The sequence below is a fragment of the Jatropha curcas genome, chromosome 1 (assembly GCF_041381405.1).
Source record: "Jatropha curcas cultivar XTBG-Jc1 chromosome 1, XTBG_Jcur_1.0, whole genome shotgun sequence".
Taxonomy (NCBI): domain Eukaryota; kingdom Viridiplantae; phylum Streptophyta; class Magnoliopsida; order Malpighiales; family Euphorbiaceae; genus Jatropha; species Jatropha curcas.
Genome location: NC_143151.1, coordinates 23862467 through 23888858, shown reverse-complemented (window position 1 = coordinate 23888858; position 26392 = coordinate 23862467). Strand labels below are relative to the sequence as shown.

General features: G+C 31.1%; 4 long non-coding RNA genes across 4 annotated transcripts; all 4 read right to left on the bottom strand.

Annotated features, from left to right (window-relative positions):
* Positions 1 to 751: 751 nt before the first annotated feature.
* On the bottom strand, positions 752 to 3798 carry LOC149499196 (uncharacterized). Its single transcript, XR_016319635.1, has 2 exons — positions 3573 to 3798; positions 752 to 1027 (listed from the first exon to the last, which is right to left on the bottom strand). It is a non-coding gene; the product is annotated as an uncharacterized LOC149499196 (long non-coding RNA).
* Positions 3799 to 6297: 2499 nt separating this feature from the next.
* LOC149499195 (uncharacterized) lies at positions 6298 to 9355 on the bottom strand. Its single transcript, XR_016319650.1, has 2 exons — positions 9119 to 9355; positions 6298 to 6573 (listed from the first exon to the last, which is right to left on the bottom strand). It is a non-coding gene; the product is annotated as an uncharacterized LOC149499195 (long non-coding RNA).
* Positions 9356 to 18269: 8914 nt separating this feature from the next.
* Positions 18270 to 20346, bottom strand: LOC149499194 (uncharacterized). The gene is made up of 3 exons (XR_016318938.1): positions 20129 to 20346; positions 19892 to 19997; positions 18270 to 18486 (listed from the first exon to the last, which is right to left on the bottom strand). It is a non-coding gene; the product is annotated as an uncharacterized LOC149499194 (long non-coding RNA).
* Positions 20347 to 25986: 5640 nt separating this feature from the next.
* LOC149499193 (uncharacterized) lies at positions 25987 to 26392 on the bottom strand. The gene is made up of 2 exons (XR_016320800.1): positions 26353 to 26392; positions 25987 to 26245 (listed from the first exon to the last, which is right to left on the bottom strand). It is a non-coding gene; the product is annotated as an uncharacterized LOC149499193 (long non-coding RNA).

Genomic DNA, 26392 nt, shown 5'->3' with positions numbered 1-26392 from the left:
TTCTATCCTATTTGTATTTTCGACTTGCCATGTAAGTAGAAGACATCCGATTGATTTTTTTGGGGTTTAAATTTTGATTGCAAACATTTTTCGTTGAGACACCAGAATAAAAAATTTTCAAAAATTGAGACACTAAATTTATAATTAACCCTTTTTTATAATCCCATTTGTGAGAAGAAATTCTTTGATTATTTAAACTACCGTTATTATTTAAATCCAACTTAGTACCATACAGTTAATAAATTTAATATCATATAATACTTTATCATAATTAATTATAATAATAAAATTCTCAAGAAGACACAAAGAATTACCTTTAAAATATAAATCAATTTTATACTCAAACTTTAACTTTGATTGTCGCAAACTAATAATTATTCTCTCCTTAATCAATCTCGAATTTTAACTTTGATTGTCACAAACCATAAGTTATTCTCTTTTTAAGCTATTTAATAAAAAAAAAAAAGGTAAACAATTTAATCAAGAAAAGCAGTAGAACGAAATCATGCCGATAACATATTATAAAATAATAGAAAAAATAGAGCGAGAAGTACAAAGAATATAGACACGCTTCTAGTCTACATGAGACGTGCACTAATTTCATGACAATTTTATTATTTTATTTAGTCAAACCACAGTAGTTTTCAAGTTAATTTAAGTTTATTTTTGTCACGACCCATTTCCATGGACCGGACCGGCACTAGGGCCCAGGTAAGCTTAAGGCCCCCGAAGCCCGTAGTAAGCCTGAAACACTACAAATTTGCTATCTCAATAAAATTTTAAACATTTACAAATTCCCCTGCTTACAATACACTATAGTTATAATACAGGCTCACAGAATTATTCCATCTATAATAATACACAACTTAAAAGTATACAAGTTCTATAACTGCGGAGTTTACTGACGGATGTATACATATAAGTCTTCGGACATTTATCTATTTAATTGATCAATACTAAAATTAGCGAATTTCTTTTTTAACGGCGAAGAGCAGAGTTATAGCTGGGATTTAGAAAATGCTACTTCCTGAAAGATTTGAACAAAAGAGATGTGAGTTTATTAATGAATAATAATTATTGCACAACACACGCATTCACACAATTGTATAAATATATCAACCTAGTCATCCGACTAGGTATATGCTCACACAGCCAGTCACACAAATGGCATATCACCAGCACTCACAATTATTAACATCTTCATATAATCACATCACGTGGAAATTAGTCAGTGGAGTCACCGAACCCCCGATGAGCCGTCCTCCCACATGGCTCATCCTCTCACATGTGCACCAGGGAGCCGATCCCCCATACTGGCCGACCGGTCTAATCCTCACTTGACCAGCCCTCTCATTATTTTTCCATTCTCTCTTTTCTTTTCCATACCAACAGGAGGCAACCCGGTCGTCTCCATCAAATCTAGATCATCAGGCGCTCACAACAGGAGGCCACCCTGCGGGCTGCGATCAAATCTAGATTATCCGGTGCGCCCAATAAAGAAGCCAGCCTGTGGTTAACAATAACGGTAACGGTAGGTGCACACGGGGGCGCCGATCTCCCATTTACCCGGCTAACAGAAACAGAATCAGGATCCATATAACAGAATCAGGATATAACAGAATCAGAATCAGGATCCGTATAACAGAAACAGTCTCACAAACCCATGGTGACCCACTTCATCCCAATTCCACACAAACAAAGCAAGGCATTGTCACATCACAACTAATCAAGCATTGCAATTAATTGCAGAAATATTGCAAAGTTAAACATCGGAATACAATACACAATTAGACATTCATACTCAAATGCAAATAAATAAATAATATTAACAATAAACAACAATGATAGAATAAATAATTAGAATACTTTATTTACTATGTATTAAGTTATAGAATTATTCTAAATAAACCTATTACTTTATATTGTTAACTAAGACTAGTCTAAGTTCTATCGAAATTTCGGCAGCACCTCCCCTAAAAATTGGGCTATTTACCTACTCAAATATCACAATAATATATATATTAATCATTCAATGCACACAGCCCATCCGTCGGGCGATCAAACAGTTAAATTTCCCTTCCTCCATCCAAATAATAATGTCAACATTCAACTATTAATTCACAACTTATAATAATCTTCAAACGTGTTCCAATAATATTACTGAACATTCTTTGCTTCACATAAATATAATCAGCTTCTTTAGCTAATTGACAAATAAATGAAATCTTTTATATATCTATATACATATAAGAACACAATTACAGATATTACAATTTTATGTTCTAGTTACAATGCTACTTGCTGAAATAATATCGAAATCTTTTAAAGACCAGCTTATAAACTATCCTATAGTTCAAACAAATGGTATACTATCTTAAATGCAATTGTCGTATTTTCCCAGTTGAAGTTATGTGTTTAAGATTTCTCGATCAATGTTTGAATTCTAACTTATAATCTATTTGATTTATTAGTAGAATATTTATTCATCTTATCTTAGTATAATTATTAGCATTTACTAAGTTTTTGTACTACACTTATTTGCACCCATAAATTTAATCAATAGTAACTCGTATCCTATTATAACTCTATTAGTCAACTAATGATTTCTAATAATACACTTGGCCTATTAGCTTTTAAATATTCCGCCGAACACCCGACAACATCTCTCCTTAATCATACTCAACATCTAGTTTAAATTACCGTAGAACGATCGGCAGCCCATCCACCAGGCAAAGAACTTTAAATAAAATCCCCATCCTCCTATCATTATCAACCCACCATTCTTCGTTATACAGTAATTATAAAATCAATATCTTGAATCCATAATTTACTATGAATTACTTAATAAGTAAAAACAAAATAATTTCTTAAATTGAATCAATAAGTCTTATTTATATGCCTACCCATCATTGATTTTCACCCTTCAAATTTAATCACAATCAAATAAATGGTTTGTTTGACTGCACCTATTTATATTTCAGGACCTATAACCAATTATTTACAACACTAAATCCTAGATTTTCTTTTAATAAGCCAAGTATAACTTCGATTTAATCTCAAGTCATGCTAACAAAATAAGCTAACAACCAATTTATTCATGTGATTAGAATACCCAATAACTTAGTTACTGCATTTCTACCAACCCCTCCTTAATTTAACTTTCTGTGATATTTACGGCTTAGAAGACTAATTTTCGATTTCTGTCGTCTAATGATTCGAACACTATACAATATCAAAGTGCAAAACTAATTGCAAAACTAGATTCTATGTAAAAATTGGTATATACTGCCTATGAGGAATTCTAGTCACCGAATCCACCGCTGTCGCCGCCGTCTATGGTGGCCGGAGGTACCTTGGTTCCTAAATCTTGCAATTCTTACGCCAAGACGCAGCAAATTTCATATAGAACTCAGTTCTATAGCCAACTACTGCAATTTATGTCAATATCTAACAAAATCCCAATTTTTATTTCTTAAATCCCTAAGTCCCATTTTGATCAATTCCTGCGTTAAATCGCCTAATCTATGCAAAATGATTTCTAAAGGAGTGAAATGGGAGGACAATCAACTTACCTCGCCGGAGAGTATAGTCGGAGTTGCTCGGAGGGAAGGACGGAGACGCGACTGTCTCGATCGCGCTAAGGTCCCCAGCTTCGCTGTGACTCTTGCGCTCACCAGAAACGGAAACGGAGAGAAGGGAAGGAAGGCGGGCTGCTGCGGCGAGGAGTCGACGGCGAGGAGGCGCTGGTTCTGGTGGTCGGAAAACCAGAGAGGAGAGGCAGCGAGGTCGCGCGCTGGCACTGGCGCAAGGAAGGAGAAGGGGAAAGAAAAAAAAAGAAAAAAAAGAAAAAGAAAAGAAAGAAAAATCTTGGGCTTCTAGACCATTCCGGTTCGATTCGAACCGGTTTGGTCTAATTCTATGATTTGGCTCAATTAGCTTGGTTTTCGAAAAAATCAAATTGGTTTACGGGTCTAGTTTAGCAATAATAAAATACTAGCTGGTGTAATCTTATTGGTTGAAATAAAAATTTTATTTTTAAATAAAAATTCTATGAAATTAAATTTTCGGATTGTTTCAATCTCCCCACCTTATAAAAAAATTCGTCCTCGAATTTTAGAAATGAGCAAGAAATAGGAATGCAACTAGAAAAGAAAGCATGTAAGGATATTTAACAAACAAATTATCATTTGATTGACATCCAAGAATAATGAATGGATGGTTTCATTATAACTCAAACCCCTTAAACTAGCAAACAAGGTTCCATCACACTCAAAATGTATTCGTTCAACCATCTATTACATTTATTGTCACTTGATTAAAACTCACAGGAAACTTAAGTCTATTACTATAACCTCCAATTTCTATTATCAGTCAGCTACTGAAATCTTTAGAAAGTCGTTCAATAAAACCGAGTTTAGCAGTAACATGCATAATAATAATAATAATAATAATAATAATAATAATAATAATAATAATAATTCATAGCTTACGAAAACAAAAAATAATTGAAATTTGATTTTATATATAGTGATAAAAATTATCTCATTTAATTTACATATATACTTACTAAAACTCTTATTAATCAAATATTCAAGAACTTATTACTTTAATTCAAAACTTTAAGAAAAATCGTTTGTTACTTCCGTTGTCTATTATATCATAGGGCACTTCGAAATAACTGTCTTTGTTTCTCATCTATACCAATTCGATTGTCCCTATGATATCTTTACCATAGACTAGTTCATCTGTTATATAGCTCCTAGATCACTGCGGCCCCTAGCTATTTCACTCCTATAAAAATTTTCACTCCTTCCACTTAACCGCCAGCGTCTCTTTCTGGTACTTATTCCTTAAGTTATCTTAATACTTACCACTAAAATCGACTTTCATAATAACATCTTTTAATCGTTCAAATTTCAGTTAATAGCCCAAATCTCATTTGATAACCTTCCATTGTGCTTATGTTGCCTATTAATCCATTCTAGATATATTAGAGTATTCTTATTAATTATTTCGTCTATTAATCATTGTTAATCGTGATCTATCTAATCACCAACATTTCAATCTAAAACTTATTATTTACTCTAACTATACGCTTTCATCAAATTACACATCAATACAAATGTCTTCTATAAAAATTTCTTAAGTCCTGACCTAATGCTATCTTAACACCCAAATATCACATCAAATCAATCTCATTAGCTTTTTATCGCCTAATGCATATATACTAATAACTTCTCACTTTTCTGTCCATATCATGGACTAGAAATTTCTAAACTATAGTCTTAACGTTTAATTAAAAGTCTTAATTAGCCATACGTCTACCTATCACTAACGTGAGTCAACTTTATATTTAACTTACCTATCTCATTTGTCCTTAATCAAACAATATTCTCTTATTCAAATCGAGTAAGATATTTATAAATTACTTTGATTTGTCTACCACTTGCTCCTAGCATATATTACACCTTGTTACATATACCATTTCTATATCCTTAAACCATTCAAGTCCATTCCTAATATTATTCCTTCCATTTATTTTGCAACCTCGCTTCTAAACTAAAGTTGTCTCCTCAAACTTTTCCAACATTTGTGTCCTTATTTCAACTATTAATTGTCTACTTACTTCTTATTAACATCACCATTTCTCATTACTACCTTTAATCTTGTTCTTCTTAAAACTTTCTTTTTAAGTTCTAACCATACTCACGATCAACTTACCTTGTTGTTTCACCTAACTGGCCCCGTGATATAAATAGACAACTTTCAAAAATAATTTTCTATATAAATAATCAATTTTCAATTTATTCATCATAACACAATTTGAATTCAAAATAAAAATGAGGTTTTAAATTTAAATATCAATATCAAGTAAATAAAACAATAAAAAGAAATTTTAAAGAAATTCAGTAGCCGAACTGAATACTAAAATACCGATTCCTAATCACCCAAAATTCATCAATCCACCATACAAATGAAAAAATCTATTTATTCTCTACACCATCCTATTCACTATAGGAATAGAGCTCGCATGAAAAGTAGTGTACTGGGTGATCAGGCCAATCCACTACCATCAGGTATTACTCTATTCCCTAGGGAGGAAAATCACAAGTTTCCTTCCTTATGTTGGTTACGGCCGATCCCAACATAAAGAAATTTCCTATACTTCGCAGTTGTGTCCTAGAACCCTAACCTAAGCTCTGATACCAACTTTGTCACGACCCATTTCCATGGACCGGACCGGCACTAGGGCCCAGGTAAGCTTAAGGCCCCCGAGGCCCGTAGTAAGCCTGAAACACTACAAATTTGCTATCTCAATAAAATTTTAAACATTTACAAATTCCCCTGCTTACAATACACTATAGTTATAATACAGGCTCACAGAATTATTCCATCTATAATAATACACAACTTAAAAGTATACAAGTTCTATAACTGCGGAGTTTACTGACGGATGTATACATATAAGTCTTCGGACATTTATCTATTTAATTGATCAATACTAAAATTAGCGAATTTCTTTTTTAACGGCGAAGAGCAGAGTTATAGCTGGGATTTAGAAAATGCTACTTCCTGAAAGATTAGAACAAAAGAGATGTGAGTTTATTAATGAATAATAATTATTGCACAACACACGCATTCACACAATTGTATAAATATATCAACCTAGTCATCCGACTAGGTATATGCTCACACAGCCAGTCACACAAATGGCATATCACCAGCACTCACAATTATTAACATCTTCATATAATCACATCACGTGGAAATTAGTCAGTGGAGTCACCGAACCCCCGATGAGCCGTCCTCCCACATGGCTCATCCTCTCACATGTGCACCAGGGAGCCGATCCCCCATACTGGCCGACCGGTCTAATCCTCACTTGACCAGCCCTCTCATTATTTTTCCATTCTCTCTTTTCTTTTCCATACCAACAGGAGGCAACCCGGTCGTCTCCATCAAATCTAGATCATCAGGCGCTCACAACAGGAGGCCACCCTGCGGGCTGCGATCAAATCTAGATTATCCGGTGCGCCCAATAAAGAAGCCAGCCTGTGGTTAACAATAACGGTAACGGTAGGTGCACACGGGGGCGCCGATCTCCCATTTACCCGGCTAACAGAAACAGAATCAGGATCCATATAACAGAATCAGGATATAACAGAATCAGAATCAGGATCCGTATAACAGAAACAGTCTCACAAACCCATGGTGACCCACTTCATCCCAATTCCACACAAACAAAGCAAGGCATTGTCACATCACAACTAATCAAGCATTGCAATTAATTGCAGAAATATTGCAAAGTTAAACATCGGAATACAATACACAATTAGACATTCATACTCAAATGCAAATAAATAAATAATATTAACAATAAACAACAATGATAGAATAAATAATTAGAATACTTTATTTACTATGTATTAAGTTATAGAATTATTCTAAATAAACCTATTACTTTATATTGTTAACTAAGACTAGTCTAAGTTCTATCGAAATTTCGGCAGCACCTCCCCTAAAAATTGGGCTATTTACCTACTCAAATATCACAATAATATATATATTAATCATTCAATGCACACAGCCCATCCGTCGGGCGATCAAACAGTTAAATTTCCCTTCCTCCATCCAAATAATAATGTCAACATTCAACTATTAATTCACAACTTATAATAATCTTCAAACGTGTTCCAATAATATTACTGAACATTCTTTGCTTCACATAAATATAATCAGCTTCTTTAGCTAATTGACAAATAAATGAAATCTTTTATATATCTATATACATATAAGAACACAATTACAGATATTACAATTTTATGTTCTAGTTACAATGCTACTTGCTGAAATAATATCGAAATCTTTTAAAGACCAGCTTATAAACTATCCTATAGTTCAAACAAATGGTATACTATCTTAAATGCAATTGTCGTATTTTCCCAGTTGAAGTTATGTGTTTAAGATTTCTCGATCAATGTTTGAATTCTAACTTATAATCTATTTGATTTATTAGTAGAATATTTATTCATCTTATCTTAGTATAATTATTAGCATTTACTAAGTTTTTGTACTACACTTATTTGCACCCATAAATTTAATCAATAGTAACTCGTATCCTATTATAACTCTATTAGTCAACTAATGATTTCTAATAATACACTTGGCCTATTAGCTTTTAAATATTCCGCCGAACACCCGACAACATCTCTCCTTAATCATACTCAACATCTAGTTTAAATTACCGTAGAACGATCGGCAGCCCATCCACCAGGCAAAGAACTTTAAATAAAATCCCCATCCTCCTATCATTATCAACCCACCATTCTTCGTTATACAGTAATTATAAAATCAATATCTTGAATCCATAATTTACTATGAATTACTTAATAAGTAAAAACAAAATAATTTCTTAAATTGAATCAATAAGTCTTATTTATATGCCTACCCATCATTGATTTTCACCCTTCAAATTTAATCACAATCAAATAAATGGTTTGTTTGACTGCACCTATTTATATTTCAGGACCTATAACCAATTATTTACAACACTAAATCCTAGATTTTCTTTTAATAAGCCAAGTATAACTTCGATTTAATCTCAAGTCATGCTAACAAAATAAGCTAACAACCAATTTATTCATGTGATTAGAATACCCAATAACTTAGTTACTGCATTTCTACCAACCCCTCCTTAATTTAACTTTCTGTGATATTTACGGCTTAGAAGACTAATTTTCGATTTCTGTCGTCTAATGATTCGAACACTATACAATATCAAAGTGCAAAACTAATTGCAAAACTAGATTCTATGTAAAAATTGGTATATACTGCCTATGAGGAATTCTAGTCACCGAATCCACCGCTGTCGCCGCCGTCTATGGTGGCCGGAGGTACCTTGGTTCCTAAATCTTGCAATTCTTACGCCAAGACGCAGCAAATTTCATATAGAACTCAGTTCTATAGCCAACTACTGCAATTTATGTCAATATCTAACAAAATCCCAATTTTTATTTCTTAAATCCCTAAGTCCCATTTTGATCAATTCCTGCGTTAAATCGCCTAATCTATGCAAAATGATTTCTAAAGGAGTGAAATGGGAGGACAATCAACTTACCTCGCCGGAGAGTATAGTCGGAGTTGCTCGGAGGGAAGGACGGAGACGCGACTGTCTCGATCGCGCTAAGGTCCCCAGCTTCGCTGTGACTCTTGCGCTCACCAGAAACGGAAACGGAGAGAAGGGAAGGAAGGCGGGCTGCTGCGGCGAGGAGTCGACGGCGAGGAGGCGCTGGTTCTGGTGGTCGGAAAACCAGAGAGGAGAGGCAGCGAGGTCGCGCGCTGGCACTGGCGCAAGGAAGGAGAAGGGGAAAGAAAAAAAAAGAAAAAAAAGAAAAAGAAAAGAAAGAAAAATCTTGGGCTTCTAGACCATTCCGGTTCGATTCGAACCGGTTTGGTCTAATTCTATGATTTGGCTCAATTAGCTTGGTTTTCGAAAAAATCAAATTGGTTTACGGGTCTAGTTTAGCAATAATAAAATACTAGCTGGTGTAATCTTATTGGTTGAAATAAAAATTTTATTTTTAAATAAAAATTCTATGAAATTAAATTTTCGGATTGTTTCAATTTTTCTTGTCTTTCAAATATTTTCTTAGATTTTTTTTTCCTTTTCTATTTAGTATTTTCCAATTTTGTTACTATTTCTTTCCTATTTAACTAGTTTTACTTAATTCTAGTATTCTTTTTATTTAAATTAAATGTTTGTATTAGGGATACCATGTATTGCGCAATAAATATATAATGTTTTGACTTTTCATGGATAATTGAAGATTAATATAATTTTTTCTCTTATCTAAGTTGCCAACCAAAATAACATGGTGTATCGCACAGTATAACCCTACTCTTAACTCGCTAAATTAGTGAAAACTCTAGAGGTCGAAAGGATTCAAACTCGAGACCTTCCATTCATTACATCTTATAATTTTTTTTATACATGGGAGAAACAATGGACCAAAATAATGTTGTGAACTACATAATAGGAAATAACCCTCTCTTTTGAATAAAATTAATTAAATTAGTGATAATCTTTGTAATAGAGAGGACTTGAATGGCACATCTTATAATTATTTCCAAAGACATAAGCAAGTTGTACTTATCATTATGCCTTTGAAATAATAATAAGTTTTAGACACTGAAATATAGACATAAAATTGAGAGAAAATATTGTATTCTTGAATAAACTGTCAAAACATCATATATTCATTGGATTATATATCGTGTGGGAACCTTTTAGTTTAAATAGGAAAAATATTAAAATTAAGAAAAATCAAGTAAATATAAAAATAAGAAAGCCTAATTAAAAAGATAAACACTGGCTAAATAGGAAATAAAAAATTAGGGTGTATACTGAACTGTGAAAATCTTGGCTCGTTCTAGAAAGTTATTACAAATTTTCTCTCTGAAAAAACTAGACATAAATTTAATAGTTACATTCCGGCTCGACCCGTCCCAAAAACTTTTCGTACCATTTATTCTTCTGATAAAATCTATGTAGTTTTGATTATTTTTTTAATATATCATAGAAAGGAGATAGTGAAATTATTTCAAATTGTTTCACAAAAAGAAAACAAAGTTATTTTAAATTAAACAATTTCCAAATTACTAATTACGGCGAACTTAGATGCTCAAAAAAAATCATAAACACCCTACACCCTTCTTTTCTCTCCTCAATAGTCTTTCTATCTCTCTTTCATCTTTTTTTTGGGGGCCACTAGTGAGAATTCTCACCCATAATCACCCCCTCTAATTTTATCCTTTTTAGTTTTATTTTTATATTTTTCTTGAATAATTCTCAAATTTATGTCATATATATATATATATATATATATATATATATATATATATATATATATATATATATATATATATATATATATATCTACACTATCTATAAAAGTGAGAATAAGGAGGATTTTCGATAAGGTCCTTAATGAAATTTAAAAAAGTTCTAGATAACTTTATTGATGACCAAATTAAATTTTATTTTAAATATTATGCTTAATAGATAATTAATGTTAACTATATATTAATAAATATATTTTTTAATTATTTTATCTTATATAATAAGTCTATACATGAAAATTAAAAATTCTTCTATTTACTATATATATTTTTAATTTTATTCAATAGGATTTAAATTAAATGTTAGAGTTTAATATATATTACAAATTTTCTGTATTTATTATATATATTATTTTATTCTCTTTAACTTAAAAGATAATAAAATAAATTTATAATTTATAATATATAATCTATAATCCATTATAATCTACATAAATATAAGAATAGAGGAGGGAATTATGGAATTTTCTAAAGCAGCCTTAGTTTAATTTGAAATTCCTAATGAATTATTTTAATTAATTTTTTTATGCATTTTAATCTTAGAAAATAAGTTTATTTATCCTTTTGAATATCCTTTTAGTTTGATTTTTTATACATTTTAATTTGAGAAATATGTATATGTATACATATTCTCTATTTGATCTTATAATATTATTGTCTAATGATTTTTATAATTAATAATTTTTGATGTCCTTAATCATACTCATGTTATATTGTTTTTTAGGAAGCAAATTGAAAATTTTAATTCAATTATTGAAAATAAAACCTAAATTCTTTTAATCTATTATGTTCAGAATTTTTTAAAATATAATTAAACACTTTATTATTGGACTCTATTAATTAATTACAATGAAATCTAAAATTGAATTTTTAAATATATTTTTCTCTTTGATTTTTTTTGAAGAGGGATGTACATTTATTTGAATTATTTGCATATTATTTTATTTTAAAAATTTTTAAATTTAACAAAAGCAATGGAATTATGAAATTATAGTATTTGACAAATATAAAAAAAATAGCGTTTTTCCTTCTTTTTTTTTTTAGTCTAATGAAATTTTTTTGAAAAAATAGGTTATAAATGTTTGAATTTGTTATCATTTTTATTTTCAGCTTTTTTATATTAAAAATAAAATAAAGTGAAAATTCAAGATCTCTCTTTTTATTTAATATTTTTATTATTTTATTTTTAATTTATGAAATTTTATTTAATTTTTCTATAATTTAATTGGATATATTTTTTAAATATTTTTTAAATAGGTATAAAGATAATTAGACGTTTGAAATTTTAATGTTTTTTCAAATATTTTTTATATATGACTGTGTAATTTTTGAATTTAATTTCATTTATATCTTCTTTAAACTTGAGAAAGCACATTCCATTATTAATATTATTGTTTACAACTTTATATATTGATTCCTAAAGTTGATTGAGAACTTTAAGCAATTTATTTTTGAATTTTGTGCAAGTGCATGTTCCAAAATATTACATGTTATTGATAAAATTTCAGTTTAACTTCATCCAAAGAAAATAATTGAGGTGGAGATCAAAGTCATATCTTATATTTATGGCTATGCAGAGTAAGTTTTGATTTATTAGATTAATGTCATAGCATCGTTAAATTATAGAATATTTTACAGTATGATAAATGCAAATTTGTAGTGATTTTGTATAATTAATTAACAATAAAATTATATTTTTTTTATTAAAGGGAGAAGTAGAACATTATTTTCTTTTCGATTAGATATTACACTACAAGACAGTTAAAAAAATTCATTGTATATATAAAGTGCAATATTAATCAATCATTGTATTTATTTTAATCTAAATAAGAATTTATACTTTAATATTTATATAAATAACAAATTAAATGCATAAAGTCAATGTGCAATGCACATCATAAAAGAACTGGTAATATATAAAAGCAGAGAAGTGATTTTGATTTATTAAATTAATGTTATAGAATGCAAATTTATAGTGATTTTGTATAATTAATTAACAATAAAATTATATTTTTTTATTAAAGGGAAAAGTAGAACATCATTTTCTTTTCGATTAGATATTACACTACAAGACAGTTAAAAAAAATTCATTGTATATATAAAGTGCAATATTAATCGATCATTGTATTTATTTTAATCTAAATAAGAATTTATACTTTAATATTTATATAAATAACAAATTAAATGAATAAAGCCAACGTGCAATGCACATCATAAAAGAACTGGTAATATATAAAAGCAGAGAAGTGATTTTGATTTATTAAATTAATGTCATAGCATCGTCAGATTATAGAATATTTTACAGTATGATAAATGCAAATTTATAGTGATTTTGTATAATTAATTAACAATAAAATTATATTTTTTATTAAAGGGAGAAGTAGAACATCTGTAACATCCCTTCCCGGTCCACCCGTTAACCCGAATGAACCGAGCCGAGACGCTACAATCTGGTTGAACTTATATCCTGTCATGCTGATATCATCCTGTATGCTAAATATGAATATAAAACACTCCCAATTAAACTTCAAACTTTCAATATCTCCAACTAATCATCATAACACAACAACACTTTATATATATAGTCATAACTGTATAAATCCTCAATAGCATTGAAAATCCAGCAATTAATTGCATTCATGATCTATATCAAGTCTTCATGACCTAATCATACCAACTATAGTAAAATATTTCAATCATTTCCTCCAAACTTACACCACAATAATTACATGCTTCAATTATATTTCCAATCACATAAGCTCTAACAAATGTAATAATTATACATGCCATAAATCTTAATACATGCCATAATTCTTAATATTACAACTCTCAATCTACTATGACCAAGTTAGTCACTTCTGCTTTGAACGTACTCCTCAAGTCTTCAAGTACCAACCACGATCTTCAACCTACGCATGATAAAAATCGACGCGCTGAGTATAAAACTCAGTGGTGCTCATAATTCACATACGAAACAAAGTGCGATGGCAACTAACTTAAAATATAAATTTCATAAAGCATTGATACTCATAGAATCAATAAATTTCAACATAAATGTCTCTTTATAGCAACGAATAAACTTCTAATTCATAAACATCAATAATTTAGTTCTAATTATCTCATAACTCCTTTACATGAACCTTAACTCACACCTTATGATACTATCATGATCTTACCTGCTGTTCATTATGTTGTATGAATGAAATCAATAAACATGTAAGATTACATAACAGTATATGTTCATTGTCTTACTTGTTATTCATTATGCTGTATGACTTATGCACTTTTAGTCACATCATATAAGTTATGATTAATAACATCTCAAGACTGTATGGCTCCTTAAGAATTAAATAAATAAACTTGTAAGCATATATAACATGATACTTTCATAATCTTACCTGATGTTCTTTATGTTGTATGAACTCTGCAACTTTGATTAAACTCAGTGAATATCACAATGAATGAAGAAACATATAAGCACATACATATGTAGAAAAAAACATTTACTCACATATGGAATGTAAGCACACATATCATGATACTTTCATTTTCCCTTAATGATCTTTCTTGCTGTTTAGTATACTGTATGATTATGCAATTTATAGTCGATATAACTGTATAGCTCCATAAGGTTATAGTGAAACCGAAGTGATAAGAAAAACTGCATGAAACTGGATGAAACTGTATGCTTGGCTGCTATGGCCTGTATAATCATATCCACTCAACGGCCTGTAGCCGGAGTACCAAACTGTATGGGGCGCAGATCTGCTATCCTATGTCGCGACATAGCCTTATCTACTTGGTTTCTACCTAACCTCAATGGAGCATATTAATGGAATGACAATAGATAAAACAAAAGCAAAATAACTGTGTCATAACTTGCATGCTTGTGTCATGTTATTTTCACACCATTTGCATGCTTGCATTTTGTGTTTATACATGTGTTCATGTTGTCTTTTTGTTTTAAAATGGTTGAAGACATACAAGTTGAGAAAGGAATACAATTACATAGAATTCATAACTTCATACACCATTTCACATCATTTCACAATTGCATAGAATACAATTACAAGTTGTGTTTACCTCATTTCACATCATTTGCATGCTTGCATGTTGTTTTGATACATGATTTAATGTTGTATTTTTGTTGTAAAATGATTGGAGGCATACAAAGTGAGCAAAGAAATCCAATTGCATAGAAAAAGAAGTCCAAAAGTGCATGAAAACACAAGTCGCGAGCGCGCCTTGCAAGGTCGCGAGCGCGTAAAGCACCAAATGAGAGACAGTGAGTTATCGAGCACAAGTCGCGAGCGCGCACTTGAAAGTCGCGAGCGCGTAGAGTGCAAAATGAGAGACAGTGAGTTCCCAGGCCAAATTCGCGAGCGCGCGATGAAGGTCGCGAGTGCTTACAGGCCAAGGGCCAAGTCGCGAGCGCGCAAATGAAAGTCGCGGTCGTGTACAGTGCAAAATGAGAGTCAGAGAGTTTCAGGTGAAAGTCGTGAGCGCGCAAATGAAAATCGCGGTCGCGTACAGTGCAAAATGAGAGTCAGTGAGTTTCAGGCACAAGTCGTGACCTCTTCAGGCAATTCGCGCGCGCGCGTCGCGTTTTCCAGCCTGCACTGTCTGTACTCTTTTGATCATATCTCTCAATATACAACTCCGATTTGAATGATTCAAAAACCCATGTAAAGCTAACACATAGAGGAACAAATAACTCTTCCATGACACTTCCTATTTCCACCATTAAATGGGGTCAAAATCAAGATGAAGTTACTAGTAAAATTTCCAGTACCAGTAACTCCCCTGTTTCAGCATAAACTCACTATTTACTTCATTTATTCAATACCTCCCCTGTTTTCTCACCATTACCAGTCCTCCCACTCAACATGAAGCAATATTTTCTCATTAGCAACACACCACACAATTTCTCATGCAAAGAAAATGGTAAATGAAAAGAGATATCACACCTTCACTTAACAAGCTTGGAATCTTCTTCTTAGCTTCCTTTTTCTTCTACCTTTAAGCTCACCTCTCCTATACATGAGAATTCTTATGAATCATCTAAAAATATCACCAAATGATTCAAGTATGAAAATCAAGAAGGTTTACTTACTTGGATAGAATAGAAGTTGAATTAATGTTTGAATCCCATTAACATCTTCACTACCATTAAAAGTGATGGAGAAAGGAAAGTGGAAGAGGAAAGTAGAGGAAGAAGATGAAGATAAGGATGAAGAAATGAAAATGAAATGGAACTCACGGGTAGTCTCTAGAATATCATGGATTTTTATGTGAAAATTATCAAATGGTACCTCAAGTGTCAAAATGGTACAACTTCCTACCTCAACTTTATAGTTTAGTGCAAGCAAGTCCTAATCCTTATACTTTGATCTTTTTGTTTCCTTCAAGTAAGTCCACTTCTTCTCCTTATTTCATTCTAGCCCACTCTAGACTCTAATGGCTCGAACCGGGTTTTGGATCAGCCCGACTCGACTCTAAGCAACGCCTCGATTCAATAGAAAAATGGGACGTTACAACATCATTTTCTTTTCGATTAGATATTACACTACAAGACAGTTAAAAAAATTCATTGTATATATAAAGTGCAGCATTAATCAATCATTGTATTTATTTTAATCTAAATAAGAATTTATACTTTAATATTTATATAAATAACAAATTAAATGAATAAAGTCAACGTGCAATGTACATCATAAAAGAACTGGTAATATATAAAAGCAGAGAAGTCTATTTTAAATGACAGTCAAGTGTAAGTCTCTCAAATAGTGAAGTTTAAGGAGAGCAATTATTCAGCATAATTGTAAAAAGATAAGTTGTAATGACACAGTAATTGTAAGAAAATAAGTTGTTTTATATTTTCAGATAATGTCATATAGGGGAAAAAAAAAAGAAAACTAAATTAATATTAATAAGCAAAAACTATTTTTTCAAATAAGAAAGGAATATAAGGAAAATTTTTTTGATAATCTTCTCTTCAAATTAGAAGGAAAATAAAAAACTAAAAAAAAAATTTGTAAGGAAAAATTAATTTTATTTTTCTTTTTTATAAAAAAAAGTAACATAAGTTTTTTCTGAAAAAAAAATAAGAAGAAATTTAGTTCCTTCTTATTTTTTTATCATTCATTAATAAAAAAGATACAAAAATAAATTAAAAAACACTTCATTTTTTCTTGGCAATAAAAAGATCTTGGTTGATTAGCTTGATGTATGGAGTAGGCTCATATACCAGGAGTTAGGTTGCACGGACATAAGACATAAGATATGAGAACATACGTGATATAATAATTTTTTAAAAAATAGGACATGCATACGCTTAAAACACACTACACTAAATAAGTATAATACATTAATATTTCAAATAAATAAATAATCATTTATAGTAGATCATAAATATAAAATAAAAAATACTTAATTTCTTCTTTCAATATAATTAATTAAATTCTCAAAATTATTATAATTATAAAAAAAATACGTTAATATTCTGTGTGCATTTTTTGATGCAGGTCATACTAGAGTGTCAAAATAGGTCATGACACTCGAACATGATTCACCTCACACGCGAAATAAATGGGTTAGGGTTAAGGTTAAATGAGTTCGTGATATAAACGAGTCACCCATTTGTGACATGAATATAAATATGTCATATCGCAAGTTGACACGCGGGTTAGGCGATTGACCCGTTTATTTAACAGTAAAGAAGTAATTTTAGTGTTAGATATAAATACTCCAATTAAAATATATTTAAATTTTATTGTTGTATTATTTTTTTATTTTAGTTATGAATTTGGAAGAATTTATGCATTTTATATGTGAAAATTTATTTTTAAATATGATTAAAGTTAAATAGGTTAAAATTTAAAAATCCTATAAAATGTTAAGTGGGTCGTATATAGGACAAAATGATCCATTTATTTTTATAAATTTTTGAATTTTTTTTTCTCCTTTTTTTTCTGTAACACCCGCCGCCCGATCCCGAAAGACCTGACGGTGGATGTCACATTCGGTGCCGGAGGCACCGTCCTAACCTACATATAAACCATACAATCATATTATGAATTAGACGTGACTTAGTATTCATAAGTTTAGCAAGTAATACTATTTTGTTTTGAAAATGATTTGGGAGAGTCCTACAGAAAAACTGCAAGAGTTTTCCCTAAAAATAGAAGTTGCCAAACATATGAATACAAAGCACTTCCAATTCCAAACTCCAAACCCCATCAAACTCCAATAACAACACAAGAGCACTTCTATCATTTCATATCCTCAATAACATTATAATATTGATCAATTCAATACATTCATTTAAACATATCAACTTCTAATGTTCTAACCATTAAATAAGTCCAAGTTTATCTCCCAATATATATACACCAAAATAATTTACAATAACATGCTTAAGTTATAAATGAAATAATACAGTCTCCAAAAATGTAATACTTATACATGCCATAATTTTTAGTTACAAAAAAAAAAAAAAAAAAAAAAAAATACTAGGTAACTACCAAAATATCTCTTCAGCTCTGATGCTACTCTTCAGGTCTTTAAACAGCAAGCACAATTTCCAACCTGCGCGTGATAAATTCAACGCGCTGAGTATAAAACTCAGTGGTGCTCATAAAACACAACATATCAATGTTGTGATGACAACATACTTAAAAATCATTTATATACATAAAATCATTAAATTTGAACATACAGTACATATGTACAACAACACATCATGCTTTAGAAATTCATTTGATATCATAAATAAGTTATGGTAAACTACGAGTTATTAACATAATGTGATCTCATTTATTTCACTTCCTTAAAACTATTTTATAAGGGCTCACATACACTTAGGAGAAAAAGAAGCAGATAAGTTTTCATAGCTTATTCATAATGGCCTTAGGTCGCCAACCTTTTCATAACATATAGAGCGCGTCCGCCCTAACATAAGACACCCACGTGCCTAGCATATGATCATAGCTTCTTATCATAATGGCATTAAATGCCGAGCATGCTCATCATACATAATAAAATCAAATCATGCATCAAATCCACACCAAGTATATTAGAGCCCAAAAACATTTCTCATAAAATTCATGTTCTTTAGTCTTCTCATAATAAAAACTTAATTTATACTTAAGTAATTCATAAAAATTCTCATACTTAAACAAAATGACTTAACATAGAAAAATTCCAGCATAAAAATAACATTGACCCTTGCTATGTTTTTAAAACATAACTTGAGTTATGGGTCTCCAAATTAAATGAAATCAGAGTCATTAGAAAGCTAAGACAAAATCCTACAAATGTTATGAAGGGATCACAGCCCAGATCAATAATGAAAGATAACAAAACAAAGCTAGGAATACAGACTAACAGACTAGACCTGATTCAGCAGAACCAAGTCCATTGTTTATTGAATTCCTACTAAACCCCACACTCAAATTAAACCAATCCAGAACGAGAGAATTCTCAAGACACAGGGAAACAACTTTTATGAAGAACTCAGAACCTAATCTTGTCATTATAGTGGTCAAAATGGGCACTCAATTCAGTGATGCATGTGGCCCGACACAAACAGAGTTAGTTTGAGTGTTTCAGCCATAAGTTGAGTTATATGTCTCCAAATTGGACAAAAGAGGATGGGTTGGAAAGCTAAGAGATAGACCTACAACTTTTATGAAGGACTTAGGCACAGATGGAAATTAGAAAGGACTGAAAAATGGTCCTAAATCACACTCAAAATCTCGTTTTCCCCAAATTCAGTTTACTTTAGCCATGAAAGGGACATGAACCACAAAGATACAAGGTAGAAATGTCTACCACAGCATAAATACTCATCAAACATCATCCAAGAGCATGTAATGGCAACCAAAATTCAACAAATCAATCATTTCATACAAAATCTCAAAATATACACATAATAGCATAAAGGCACAAAATCAAAATTTTGAATAAGGTAAGTGTGTTTATGAACACTAACCTTCAAAACAAGCTTTAACAAGCTTTAATCAAAGCTTCTCAAGCTTTAATCAAAGCTTCTCAAGCTTTGGTCTTGCCTTTATCCTTATTAGAAGGCTCTCCACCCTCTACATGGAAAAAAACTCAAAATCAAACAAAGAAAACAAATAAAAGAAGTAATTGGAGCATGATTAAGCATGTATATGCTAAAAGACAACTCTAAACCCAAAAATAATGAGATTATCATAAAATCACTTACTTGATCCAAGTAGGAAAATCACCAAATTCCTTGAAATTAGTCACCAAAAATGACTTCTCTAGCTTCACTCTCTAATATTTAGTGCTTAAATCAAGTTGGATGGGTGAATTTAATGTGTTTACTTGGTAAGAATTGAAGAAAATGAAGAAGAAGAAGAAGAAGAAGAAGAAGAAGAAGAAGAAGAAGGAGGAGGAGGAGGAGGAAGAGGAAACGTGGAAAAGTAGAAGAAGATGGCAAAATTTGGGGGTCAATAATTGATGGTTGCCTTTAATAAAGCAACTAAGGGTATTTTGGTCTTTTCTCCAAATTGGAGGGTGTTTTGGTCTTTTCTCCAAGTATTCTCCAATTAAATTCCTTCAAAATATTATTTATCTCCACAAAACTCTCTAATTTATTCCATAAAAATAATTTCTCAAATTTCCTCCATAAAAATAATTGCTCAAATTTCCTTACTTAATATAGCACCATAATTCACTATTCATTAATTATCTAAATTCTCCAAAAATATTCCTTACTTACTTTCTACCCATAAAAACCATGCATACATGCTCCAAAAATGTTAAATAAAATATAAAACATAAATAGTAATTTTTCCGGACAAAAAATAATACCAACTTCCGGACCGGTGGTACTATTCACAGACCGGTAAACTACTATTAAAACACAAGAAAAATGGGGCGTTACATTTTCCTTTATATATATATATATATATATATATATATTAGAAAATTCTTTTCTCAACATATAACCACTTTGAAACTATTAAATTTTTAAAATTTAACCTTTAAAACTTTTTGATTTTTTTTTTTTTTATCTCTATCTGTATACCTATATCTATCTATAAATACCCCTATTCGATAATTTTCTTTCACAATGGCTTTTTTGTTTTATTTTTTTGTTGCCACTTTCAATTATTTTGTTTTCAATTCTTGTGTTTTGATTGTGTTGTGTTTATTTATTTATTTATTTTTATATATATGTTATTGTTGTTCTCAGATTTTAAATAGTAGAAGTACGATAATATTAACTCTTTGATCAGATATATAACTATCTTTTCCGACTGAGGTAATTAATTTATTAATCTCTTTTTTTCATTCTTTTTCTTTTTCTATTTATAGAAGGAATTTTTTATGGATTTCTCTGTTTTTTTTTTATTTATTTGCAGATCATGTTCCTTTGTATTTGAAAATCCAATAGAAGGACAGACTCAATATTAATTTTTTACTTTTTTACTTTAAAAAAATATATATATATTTTATCTTCTTAATTTTTATGTATAGCATTTTTAAAGATTTTGATATTTTTAGTTATTATTTTTCCTTTTAAGAAATTATTGAAATTTTCTTTTTTCTTTTACTATTTAACTAATATTGTGGTTATATATATATATATATATATATATATATATATATATATATATATATATATATATATATATATATATATTAAAACCTAAAAGTTAGGTCTTTAAAAATTTTGAATTCAAATTTTTTAAATAAAAATATAGATATAAATAGTTAAGACTTTGTTTTGTATAAATCTTTCTATTTTGAATCTATTTTTAAGTTCTATACATCAAATTAAACTAAAATAACTTTTTATTTGGAATATTATATATTAATATTTAATTTTTTATATTTTCTATATTTTATAATAACTAAATTAGAAATAATATTTATCTATATATTATCCATATTAAATTATTTGAATCGTACAAATTTCATAAAATTATTTATGCTAATATACGATGTTTAAATTATCTATATAAATTTATCTAAACAGGATATTAAATTTTATAATTTTTAAATCTCTATAATATGCTAATTTAGTAATACAAACTATGGGAAAAATAGATATTTTAATAATATATTAAAGTCAATTTATAAAATATAATATACAGCAATAAAGCAATCAACCTGCGCAAAGTGCAAGCCTTCAACTAGTTTTGATATAAATTTTGAGTAAATATTTCAGATCTATTTGGTTTAATATATTTTGGATATATGTTCTCATATCTATTTATTTTGATAGATTATGAGTTTTGGTTAATCCTTTTTTTTTTTTAAGGTTATCGTCGTCATTTTCATAATGGTTTTTCGTGTATTATTTGTAAGAATTAATCTCAAATAATTCAATAATAACCTAGATCGTGCAAACCACTAGATTCAACAAAATAGATTGAATAAGAAAAGGTTGCGTACCTGACATCGTTGTTCGTCGATCTTGATGTATAAAATTAGGTTTGCAGCCTTCCAGAGAATTGAAGAATCGATTTAGCGGAAGCAATACGAAAGGAACGTAAAACTGAATCGTATATTCAACTCCTCTGGGGACCACGACCTTTATATACCTGTAGGGTTAGTACAATTCCTATTTCGGTCCTTTAACGAAATAGGAATTATATAATGGTCTCTACACTTAATATCTATAATTAGTTGATACCTCAATAGTCAATTATTCACAATCAAGACCACATTTGAAATTGACTTTACAATTGGACTGCTGTACATATTTAATTTTACATATTAAGCCCACAATAGAAAATTAAATCCAACAATCTCCCACTTGGGCGAACATATGTTAAATAAAATACATACACCAAAATGAGCTCAACAAACGCAGTCATACAAGGTATCCAAAAACAATCTCGTCCATTAGTTATATTGATAAAGAGCTGAAGAAACATTCGCCATAGATCTCATGACTAAGTTCATCATCAACTACATTACCAATACCCCTAAATGACATAGATTCATTATAGAAGTGTAGCATGAAAACTACATGTAATGTGATCATCATGTCTGTTTCCAACTGGTCACCAACAAAAGTGAGATCAAGCAAAACAATAATAGTAATACAGAGTGTAACCATCAACCAAAATGAGTACTCAACAAAATTTCATAATAAAACATATCCAAAACAAAATAGAGCATTCAAAAACATAATGTATGCATAAAGAGCAAACTCCCACTAAAACTAGACAGTCTCAAACAAAACGATACCCATATGAGCGGTGTGCTCATGGAAAACTTTCGGTATCACTGCCTTTGTAAGCGGATCTGCAATCATAGAGTTTGTTCCAATATGCTCTAAGGATATCTGTCCACTCTGTACCCTCTCCTTCACAGCCAAGAACTTAATCTCAATGTGTTTTGATCGAGAAGAGCTCCTGTTGTTGTTGGAGAATAAAACGGCTGACTTGCTGTCACAATACAACTTCAGTGGTCTTTCTATTCCACCTACTACACGCAGCCCAGTGACAAGGTTTCTCAGCCAAATAGCTTGATTGGATGCCTCATAAGATGCTACAAATTCAGCTTCCATGGTGGAGGTTGCCACTAGAGTTTGTTTCACACTCTTCCAAGAAATAGCACTGCCAGCCAATAGAAAAACGTAGCCAGATGTGGATTTTCTACTATCTTGGCATCCAGCGAAATCAGAATCAGTATACCCAATGATCTCAAGCTGATCTGATCTCCTATATGTGAGCATATGTCCCTTAGTCCTCTGAAGATATCTCATGACTCTTTTGGCTGCTTTCCAATGATCCATTCCTGGATTGCTGAGATATCTACCTAACATGCCAACTATAAAAGAAATGTCTGGACGAGTACAAACTTGAACATACATAAGACTTCCTACAGCTGACGCATAAGGAACCTTTTGCATTTCCTGAATTTCAAGTTCACTCTTTGGACATTGTTGATTACTAAATTTATCACCTTTTGCAATAGGGGTATCCAATGGTCTAGAATTCTGCATACTAAATCTCTTGAGCACTTTATCAATATAGCTCTTTTGTGATAATCCAAGAATACCTCGAGAACGGTCTCGATGTATCTGAATCCCTAAAACAAAAGAAGCTTCACCTAAATCTTTCATCTCAAAATGCTTTGAAAGAAAAACTTTGGTTTCATGTAGCAAGACTTTACAATTAGTAGCAAGAAGTATGTCATCCACATATAAGACCAAAAGGATAAACCTACTCCCACTGAACTTATGGTACACACAATTTTCAACAGTATTTGCCTCAAAGCCAAACGAGACAATTACTTGGTTGAATTTAAAGTACCATTGACGAGAAGCTTGCTTGAGTCCATAAATGGATTTCTTTAATTTGCATACCAGATGTTTTGGATCTCCAATTATAAAACTTTCTGGTTGCACCATATATATTGTTTCATCAATGTTGCCATTGAGAAACGCAGTCTTAACATCCATTTGATGAAGCTCAAGATCAAGATTTGCAACTAAGGCCATGATTGTCCTAAAAGAATCCTTCGAAGAAACTGGAGAGAAGGTTTCTTTATAGTCAATCCCTTCCTTTTGAGTAAAGCCTTTTGCTACAAGACGTGCTTTATATCTTTCCACATTACCTTGAGAATCCCTTTTGGTTTTAAATATCCATTTGCAACCAATGGGTTTCTTTCCTTCAGGTAATTGAACAAGATCCCAAACTTGATTGTCTTGCATAGACTTATACTCTTCGTTCATTGCCTCAATCCACTTATGAGAGTCAGAACTCTGCATGGCATGATAAAAACTAACTGGATCATCATCTATCATGTCTACAGTATCCTCATGTTCCTGAAGAAACACTATATAATCATCTGGAATAGCACTTCTTCTCTCCCTAGTAGATCTCCTCAAAGGCATTTGAACAGACTCTAATTCTTGAGGTTGTTGAATTTGTTCTTGAGGAAGAATAGCATTGTCTTGAATTGGATCTTGAATAGTGACAGGAGCAACTGGAGTCTGTACGCTATCAGAAACAACAAAAGGAATGAGAACCGAATCATCCTTACTTGGTTCCTCTTCAAAGACAATGTTTCTTTCTTTATTTCTCCCTCCAAAATCAACATCCTCAAAAAATGTTGCAATTCTCGTTTCAAAAAAAGTTCTGGAAGTAGGATTATAAAACTTGTAACCCCTAGACCGCTCAGAATATCCAACAAAGTAGCTGCTGATAGTTTTGGAGTCCAGTTTTGTTTCATTCGGCTTGTAAGGCCTTGCTTCAGCTGGACATCCCCAAACATGAAGATGCTTTAGACTAGGCTTACGTCCAGTCCAAAGTTCATAAGGTGTTTTAGCAACTGCTTTAGATGGAATCCTATTGAGAAGATAAGCTGCTGTCTTTAACGCTTCACCCCACAGAGACTCTGGTAAAGTAGAATGACTAATCATACTCCTTACCATATCCATAAGAGTCCTATTACGTCTCTCAGATACACCATTCATGCTGGGAGTACCAGGCATTGTATATTGAGGGACAATTCCACATTCCTGTAGGAAAAGCGCAAAAGGTCCTGGACGTTGTTCGCCTGAACCGTCATATTTACCATAATATTCACCACCACGGTCAGATCGAACAGATTTAATCTTCTTTCCTAGTTGATTTTCAACTTCGGCTTTATAAGATTTAAACACGTCCAAAGACTCAGATTTTTCATGAATGAGATATAAGTAACCATAACGAGAATAGTCATCAATGAATGATATAAAATATCTTTGGCCATTTCTAGTTGCAATATGGAATGGACCGCAAATATCTGTATGAATCAGTTCTAAAACATTGGATGACCGAATGGCACCTAGTCTCTTTTGTTTAGTCTGTTTTCCTTTAATACACTCAATACAAGAATCCAAACCTGTGTAATCAAGTGTATTTAAGATACCATCAGAAACAAGACGCTCAATTCTTGATTTGGATACATGACCCAAACGTCTATGCCAAAGTACAGCTGAGTTATCAATATTCAACTTTCTTTTGGTACCTCTTGTAGTAACATGCAGGGATTCATGATAACTAGTATCAATGTCTAACATATATAGATTATCACATTCATTCAAGCAACCAGTACCCAAAACTTTTGAATTCATAGATAAAGTGAATACACTGTCTCCAAAAGAACAATGAAAACCAGATTTGTCCAAAAAGGAAACAGAAATCAAATTCCTTCTAAAAGAGGGAATAACAAAAGTATCTATAAGATCCAAAAAATAGCCAGTACTTAAACATAATCTAAAATGTCCAATTGCCTCTACTTCAACCAGATCGCCATTTCCCACATAGACGTATCTTTCACCGTCAGTTGGCTTTCTGTAGTTGAGGCAGCCCTGCAATGAAACACTTATATGAGCGGTAGCACCAGAATCCATCCAATAAGTGTTTTTAGGAGCTGAAGTTAAATTAACTTCACAACAGACTAAAACAAGGTACTTACCCCTCTTTGCAAGCCAAATAGCAAATTTAGGACAATCCTT